Source organism: Mandrillus leucophaeus, unplaced genomic scaffold (assembly GCF_000951045.1).
Source record: "Mandrillus leucophaeus isolate KB7577 unplaced genomic scaffold, Mleu.le_1.0 Scaffold341, whole genome shotgun sequence".
NCBI lineage: Eukaryota > Metazoa > Chordata > Mammalia > Primates > Cercopithecidae > Mandrillus > Mandrillus leucophaeus.
The window spans coordinates 682,845-692,097 of NW_012103599.1; positions in this window are offsets into that span (position 1 = coordinate 682,845).

Consider the following 9,253-nt stretch of genomic DNA (forward strand, 5'->3'; position numbering starts at 1 on the left):
TGAACCTGGGAGGCAGAGGTTGCAGTGAGCTGAGATCATGCCATTGCACTCCAGCCTGGGCAACAGAGCAAGACACTGTCTCAAAAAAAAAAAAAAAGACACTTACTGGTTAGGAACAGTGGCTCACGCCTATAATCCCAGCACTCTGGGGGGTGAGGCGGGAGGACCGAATGAGCCCAGGAGTTTAAGGCTGTAGTGTGCTGTGATCACACCTGTGAAAAGCCACTGTACCCCAGCCTCAGCGGCATAGTGAAACTGTCTCTTAAAAAAAAAAAAAAAAATGACATGAGGCCGGGCAAGGTGTTTCACGTCTGTAGATCCCCAGCACTTTGGGAGGCCAAAGTGGGCAGATCACTTGAGGTCAGGAGTTCGAGATCACCCTAACCAACATGGGGTAACCCCGTCTCTACTAAAAATATGAAATCAGCTGGGTATGGTGGCGCTTGCCTGTAATCCCAGCTACTTGGGAGGCTGAGGCAGGAGAATTGCTTGAACCTGGGAGGTGAAGGTTGTGGTGATCTGAGATCAAGCCACTGCACTCCAGCCTGGGCAACAAGAGTAAAACTCCATCTCAAAAAAAAAAAAAAAAGACATGAGATGAGGGCTGGGTGCAGTGGCTCATGCCTGTAATCCCAGCACTTTGGGATTTCGAAAGGGTGGATAGCTTGACGTCAGGTGTTCTAGACCAGCCTGGCCAACATGGTGAAATCCTGTCTCTACTAAAAATACAAAAACTACCCACACATTGTGGTGGGCGCCTATAATCTCAGCTACTAGGGAGGCTGAGGCAGGAGAATCGCTTGAACCCAGGAGGCGGAGGTTGCAGTGAGCCAAGATCCTGCCACTGGACTCCAGCCTGCACAACAAAGCATGACTCCATCTCAAAAAAAAAAAAAAAAAGACATGAGAGGTACAAGAGGGGTCAGGAAAACCACCTGCAGAGGCTGCAGAGCAGTAAGAGCCAGGTGGTCAGGTGAAAGAGCGATGAGGAGGAGTATGGCATGATGGCCAGGGAGAGCAGCAACATTTCAAACAGATGCCAGAACAGTGAGTTCCAAAAACTCCTAAGTATGACTGGAACATAAGATGTGAGGAGTGGAAAGACAGGCAACCAGGCAGACAGGCAGGGTCCCGCTCAGGAAGGGCCCTCTAAGCCACTTGAAGGAGTGTGGAATTTCTCCTTTCAGCATTATACAGTCACTGATCTTTTTTTTTTTTTGAGACAGGGTCTCGCTTTGTCGCCCAGGCCATAGTGCAGTGGTACGATCACACCTCACTGCAGCTTTGACCTCCTGAGCTCAAGTCGTCCTCCCATTTCAGTGTCCCGAGTAGCTAGGACTACAAGCATGGCACTATGCCCAACTAATTTTTTATTTATTGTACAGATGGGGTCTCACTATGTTACTCAGACTGGTCTCAAACTACTGGCCTCAAGTGATCCTTCTGCCTTGGGCTCTCAAAGTGCTGGGATTACGGGCATGAGCCACCCCACCTGGAAAACTGAGCTGTTTTAATCTGGAGAGTTTTGTGATCAGATTTTCCCTTCAATGAAATGAAGGTTTGGCCTTCGCTGCATCTTTACTGTTTCTCAGAGTGTGGCCCATGAACAGTTTACATCAGAACCCTAGATCGCTGCAGGTATACATGTACAAATCAGAGTCTGTATTTCAACCTAGTTTCTTCCCTGATTCATCATTGAACACACACAGGCATACATACCCTAAAGAACCTCCAATTTAGCAGCTAGAAAAGCAGAGGAAAACCTCTATCTAACACTAAAGAACAATGGCTCTTCAGAAAACTACTCACATCTTAGCCAGAAGATGGCGCAGGTTTTCCATTTACCTGGTTCCTGCCTGACTGGAAAGACAGAAATCTTGTTTGAAAGAAATTGCTTGATCTCATTACTTAAGTCAGAAGAGGGCTCTCCAGAAATCATGATGGCACGTGAGAAATGAGAAAGATTCGTAACAGGTGGGAATAGGTATCCCATCTCCATAGATGCCACCCTTCTCTCCAGAGAGCATAGCAGATTAGGACATGTCCACAAGGCTGGAAGAGTACTACACTCCCAAAAAGAAAGCTTAAAGCGTCAGGTGCGGGGGTTCACGCCTGTAATCCCAGCACTTTGGGAGGCAAAGGCGGGCGGATCACGAGGTCAGGAGTTCAAGACCAGCCTGGCCAACATGGTGAAAGCCCTGTCTCTAGTAAAAGTACAAAAATTAGCCGGGCATGGTGGCGGGCGCCTGTAATCCCAGCTACTCAGGAGACTGAGGCAGAAGTGAAACTGGGAGGCGAGGTTGCAGTGAGCTGAGATCGTGCCACCACACTCCAGTCTGGGTGACTCCAACTCAAAAAAAAAAGTTTTCATCAATCCCTCCGCCACCTTTTTAAAAAAACAAACATTGGCTGCAGAGTCAGGGCCAGCCATTTTAAGACGGTAGGTCTTAATTTAGGAACAACAGCAACTGGCCTCCATCCCCAGGTACAAGTGAGAAAAGACCTCTAGTCCCAGCCGGGCGTGGTGGCTCACTCTGCTAATCCCAGCACTTCGGCAGGCCAAGGCGGGCGGATCACGCGGTCAGAAAATAGAGACCATCCTGGCTAACAGGGTGAAACTCCGTTTCTACTAAAAATACAAAAAACTAGCTGGGCGAGGCGGCGGGCGCCTGTAGTCCCAGCTACTCGGGAGGCGGAGGTGGGAGAATCGCTTGAATCCAGTAGGCGGAGGTTGCAGTGAGCCGAGATCGTGCCACTGCACTCCAGCCTGGGTGACAGAGCGAGACTCCATTAAAAAAAAAATAAAAAAGTCTAGTCCCAGGGCTAGTGGAGGGGGATGCACCAGGTTCCCTAGACTGTTGAACCCACCTTGCTGATTCTCTTCCTTTGCTCCTAGTTTGAGTCCTGGCATCAGCGAGGGCTAGATGCAGAGACCAGTATGTTGGAACCTCCACTGAGAAAAAATTAGTTTTGTGTGAACCAAAATGAAATTCTAAGCCCCCCAACCAACTGAATGGAGACCCCCACCCCCATTCTAAAGTAAGCCTGAAAAACTAGTTCAGGCCATCATGGGAAGAGGGGATCAGACACGCCTCATTATACCCTTCTCCTTTGGGAATTCAGGCACAACTGACCAGCATTAACATTAAAATGGAGATTTTAGGCATGGTGCTGCGCTCCCGCCTGTAATCTCAGCAGTTTGGGAGGATCGCTTGAGCCCAGGAGTTCAAGACCAGCCTGGGCAACAAAGCAAGACCTCCTCTCAAAACAAAAAAAAAAAGAAAAAGTCGGAAGCGGTGGCTCATGCCTGTAATCCTAGCACTTTGGGAGGAGGTGGATTACAAGGTCAGGAGTTCAAGAACAGCCTGACCAACATGGTGAAACCCTGTCTCTACGAAAAATACAAAAAATAGCCGGGCGTGGTGGCACGCCCCTGTAATCCCAGCTACTCAGGAGGCTGAGGCAGGAGAATCACTTGAACCCAGGAAGCGGAGGTTGCAGTGAGCTGAGATTGCGCCACTGCACTCCAGCGAGACTCTGTCTTAAAACAAAACAAAAGCATTAAAATAGAGATCTTAAGACTGACAAAGCCGACTCTTTGTAGCAATAAGATACCAAATTCTAACGTGATTCTAGTATAGCTTCACATGACAGAGAGCCTGCCCTGAAAGAAATCCAAAGTATTTTACCCCCCAATATATTCTTTTGGCATATTTTTAAATGGCCCTGGTGGGGAAATCTACATTCTAGTGGAGAAATCTACATTCTGTAGAGAATCACCTTCCCTTTCCAGGTCTTTTCCTGATCCAGTAGAGTCTGGCACCTTTTAAGGCTTGATAAGAAACATTTACCGTCTATTCTACACAATAAGAACCTTGGATTCCACAACCCCTTATCTTAACCCAGACACTCCTTTCTATGGATTCCTAGCCTTTAGATAGTAACTCTTTCAAACAAATGCCCATCGGAAAATCTTTATATCCACCTATCCCATCTTTCTGAACCAAACCAATGCATACCTTATATGTATAGATTGATGCCTATGTCTCCCTAAAACGTGTAAAACCAACCTGTAACCCAACTACCTTGAGCACATGTTCTCAGGACCTCTTGAGATTTTGCCTTGGGCCTTGGTCACTCATACTTGGTTCAGAATAAATCTCTTCAAATCGTTTACAAGGTTTGTTTACCCTTAGGAGAGCACAGCATCCACACATTGTGCAAAATGCCTTGTTCTTCAAGACTCAGTTCGCTACTGCAACTTCCAAGAAACTTTTCCCCAGACCTCCTCTGCAAGTTCTGCTAATGTAACTTCCTCTGCCATTCCATGAAATCTGTTGCTTATCTTTACCTTTTCAATTAACATGTTGCGTTAAAATTATCTGTTTACAGGATCTATCTTTCCCAGGGAGATGCTGTAATTGCCCAATGGCTTCACCTTGCCCACTGCTGTTGGGGTGATCAGACCCAACACTAGGTCATGGGGGTGACGAAGTCCCACAGAGTCAAAGCAATGATAAAAAGACAGTTTTGAGAGAGAGAAGTGGGACAAGAAGGCCATCGCGAGAGTGGAGGCTGCGAAGTCCCCAAGCTCTGGGAGCCCAGGCTAGTTGTTGGTGCTGAAAGACACAAGTGGGGAGGATGTGGGGGTTGAAAGGAAACAGTGTATCAAGTGAATGAGAAACATGGCTGCTTGAGATAATGGCAGTGCTAGAAGCAAGGAACCAGCAAGTCTAGCAGACATGCAAGCTCTGCCCTAGCTTCTCTCCCAACACTCAGCTTCTCTCCCAACATACCCCCACTTTCTCTTTTTTGTAAAAACTGCCACAGCTATCATTACTAGCATAAGGTGGCCTCTTTTTAAAATTAATTGAGCAAGGCAATTGCAGGCTGTGCAGCCCTTAATTGCCAGTTGGTAATCCTGCTTCATTTTCTTAGCCCTTATTCAAAATGGAGTCACTCTGGTTGGAATGCTTCCTATTTATCTCCCCTTTCCCTTTTACAAGAGGACCCTTAATCCTAGGGGTTGCAGAAGGGTGAAGGTCCATCTTCTGTAACTTCTTCATGCTGAACAGAGGCGATGATACTCCTGCCTACCTATTAGGGTCTCTTGTATTCAGGGTAGAGAGGAGTTCAGTCAGAAAGCATTGGTCCATTAAGTATCTATAGGTAAAACCCTGGCACTCCAGCAGTTTCTCAGCATGGCTTGTACGAGGGGAACCCGGTCCATGGTTGGGATCCATGGGTCCTTCCAGTCTCCTATTCCATGGTTGCACACATCTTGAGGGCACCTACACAGTTTGTTCATCTCCTGCAAAAAACACAAGCATACCGTCACCCCCCCCCCCCATTAGTAAATCTACTGAAACAGAAGCAAAACCTTTTGTGGCTGTAGCTGGGAGGCATGCCATTGCTGAAGCATTTGTAACTCAGCTTCTGCCTCTTTGGTTAATGACTGCAGGGCAAAACTTACTGTTGATAACGAGAAGCAGGCCCCTTCTAACAAGGCACAGAGAAAGCAAATCGAGGCTTAAAAGCAATCCTTAAACTTTCAATTTGCACCGTACAGTGGGTCCACTAGATGCTGTGGTTCATGATAGATCTTCAGATGTTGGGTGGGCACCCACACAGGCACCTGGTTGTCACCTGAAGCGACACAAGCAAATTCTCTTCCCCATAAAATTATCTTTCCTTTTTCCCAGCTCTTTGTATGTGCATCCCTCCACCATATATCTCGTCCAGCCTCTTTCTTTTCCTTTTGTCCTGTCAGGTGTTGCTCAGCTGCAGTCATGGGTTGATCTTTTTGTAAATTTAAAAAATTTAATGTTAATAAAGCTAAATGCAATTGCATATGCGATGTCTTATATTCCTAGTCCCCTCTCTTTTGCTTCTGTATTTGAGTTTTGTGGGGTTTTGTTGTTGTTGTTGTTTGAGAGGGAGTCTCGCTCTGTCACCCAGGCATAATCTCAGCTCACTGCAACCTCCGCTTCCCAGGTTCACACCATTCTCCTCCCTCAGCCTCCTGAATAGCTGAGACGACAGGTGCCCACCACCACACCCGGCTAATATTTTTGTATTTTAGTAGAGACGGGGTTTCACCATGTTAGCCAGGATGGTCTCAATCTCTTGACCTCATGATCTGCCCGCCTCGCCTCCCAAAGTGCTGGGATTACAGGTGTGAGCCACCATGGCCAGCCTTGTATTTGAGTTTTTAAAGTACAATTAACTGTATCCCCTATTGCTTGTCCTTGTGAGTTATATAGAATACCCATAGTATGGGTAATATTCCATTGTTGAAAAAATGTAGCCATGGCTTTACTACAGTATCCTGGGCTGTTATCAGTTTTGATTTCTTCTGGGATTCCCATAACTGAAAAGCAAGATAAAAGATGTCTTTTAACATGAGCTGTAGCTTCCCTTGTTTGACATGTGGCCCAGATAAAATGTGAGTAGGTTTATCTACCGAAACGTGAACAAAGGACAGTTTTCCAAAAGCAGGAATATGTGTTACACCCATCTGCCAGATGGAATTTGGAGATAAACCTCTAGGGTTAACTCCTGGTCCCTGATGTGGCAGATGGCACATCTGACTTGGCAGGCAGAACTGTGTTGCACAATTTCTTTAGCTTATTTCCATGACAGACCATATCTTTTTCTAAGGCCTGTGGCATTAAGATGGGTTAAAGAATGAAATGTTTGTGCATCAGCAAAGGCTACAGACACCAATGCATCCACCCTTTGATTAAGTTTAGTTAAAGGGTTCAAGAGGTTAGTATGTGCTCCCATATGAGTGATATAGAAAAGTGAATGCCTTTGTTGTATTGCTTGCTGTAAAGAATGAAATAAAAAATTAAGGTGTTTGTCAGTCACATTTATAATTAAGGCACATTCAATCCAGTATTTTGGGTCATTGTTGGGGAGGGCAGCCCTGGTTATAGCATGCCCATAGGTTGAATCACAGCATTAACGGCTCTTAAATCTGTTAACATTCTCCATTTACTGGATTTTTTCTTAATAACAAATACAGGAGAATTCCAAGGGGAGAAAGTTGACTCTACATGTCTCTTTTGCAATTGTTCCTGCACTCGTTCTTTTAGTTCTTTTATAAGCCTCCAGTTTTTCCTGTTTCAGCAGCCATTGCGCCACCCAAACCAGTTTGGCAGTTAGCGAAACAAGAGGAATGGGAGCCGGAGGCTCGACAATGGCCACTCCTAAAAATGACACCCCAATCCGGTCTGACATATTTGCTCTTTTAATTCTGAAGATTCTGATTGGCGATTTATCGTTTTCTAGTCCTTTTCCCGGGCGATATCCCATATTTTTCATCATTTGTCTACTATTATTACTATATTGATCCATAGGAATAGCTATTTCAGCATCCCATTGTTGCAATAAGTCTCTACCCCATACATTGACAGGAACAGATGTAATGATAGGCTGAATTGTCCCTGCCTGACCATACGGCCCTTGACATGGTAAAATCAAAGAACTTTGAAAAACTTCTGAGGCAGCGCCTACTCCAACAATACCAATGGATGCCTTTTGCTTAGGCCAGTGCCGGGGCCATTGATTTATAGCAATAATAGAGACATTAGCTCCAGTATCTACTAGTCTTTCAAAATTTTTTCCCTGAATAGTTACTGTGCAAATAGGTCTTTTGTCAGACACTTGATTAACCCAATACACAGCCTTTCCTGCTGGATTAGTATTACCAAAGCCTCCTGTTCTTTTCACTGAGCTGCTTTCTAGCTTTATGTAAGGTAACAGCAACGACTGAGCAATTCTTTCTCCTAGGGAAGCAGACCACGGAGTTGAGGAACTAGTAACTAATTTCTCTGATATAATCAATTATTCCTGTATGTACAGTAACACTTTTTAAATTTAGACTAGATCTTCCAAGTAATAGGCTGACTGTTCCTGAGGGTAAGGGTCCCCTAACTCCCGTGGGGACCTTCTTTGGTGGTTCCCCAGGAAGTAAGGAGATGGGAATTGTGCTGTAGAGGTCTACGGCAGCACTGCCTGCTGAGGCAGGGGACAATTGTACATTTGTAAGGGCACTGGCTGTGCCGCGTATAACTCGGTTTGTCGAGGGGCTCGAGGCGGGCCCCTCTTTTCGTTTCCTGAAAGAAGTTGTCCATCTTTGCTAAATTTAGAATGACACTGATTTGTGTGATTGCCTTTCTTACACCGGGGATATATACCAGGACTTTTCTGTTGATGACAGCAGTAGTTTTTGCCTTTTGATTTCCTTTTCTACATTCCTTTCTTGTGTGTCCAAATTGCCCACAATTAAAGCAAGAGCCTGAGAAACAGGGCATACTCCCTCCTACTCTTAATCCAGCCACAGCCTGAGCTAAAAGAGTAGCCTTATGTAAGTTACCTCCAATACCATCACAAGCCTTTATACCGCTAAATGAGCCTTCCCTCTCAGAGGTCTAATAGCAGTTTGACACTCTGCATTAGCATCATCATATGCAAGAAGCTGTATTACAACATCCTGATCCGTTTTATCAGTTATGGCTTTATACACAGCCTCTTGGAGCCAAGCAATAAAATCAATATATGGTTCTTTAGGTCCTTGTCAGACAGAACTGAAAGAAGAATATTTTTCCTTTGTAACATTTATCCTTTCCCATGCCCACAAGCACACAAAGTGCAGCTGAACAATGGCAACATCCTCCATTACTGCTTGATTCTCTAATCGACCCCAATTAGGGCCAAATCCCCTTAACTGTTCAAAGGAAACAGGCACAGGTGGCTATGCTTGTATGTTTTCCTTTGCCTGAGTTTGAGCTTCATCAACCCAATAGGTTTTAAACTGCGAGTACTGAGAGTGAGAACAGATTTTGTCAAGGTATCCCAATCATACGGTATTAACCTATTATCAAGAGCCATATTTTTAAATAAAGTTTGCACAAAAGGAGGGTTCGGTCCGTATTAATGGCTTGCTTAAATTCCTTCAGTAACTTAAAAGGAAAAGCGGCCCAATTAGTTATATTCTGTCCTCCTTGCTGGATTATAGTAATGGGAAATTGCCATGCTTCAAGGTCTCCCTTGGCTCTAGCTTTTTGAATAGAATTTTGTTTAGCACCACCAATTGCTCCAGGTTTTAATGTTGCAACTACAGGAGCAGTAGCAAGTTTTTCAGCTAATTTATTTTCTCGCCCATTAAGGGGTGAGAGAGGAGGTGGCCATTCACTTAATTCAGCAGGTGGAGCCAACGGGCTAGTAAAACATACTTTTTTTAGTTTTC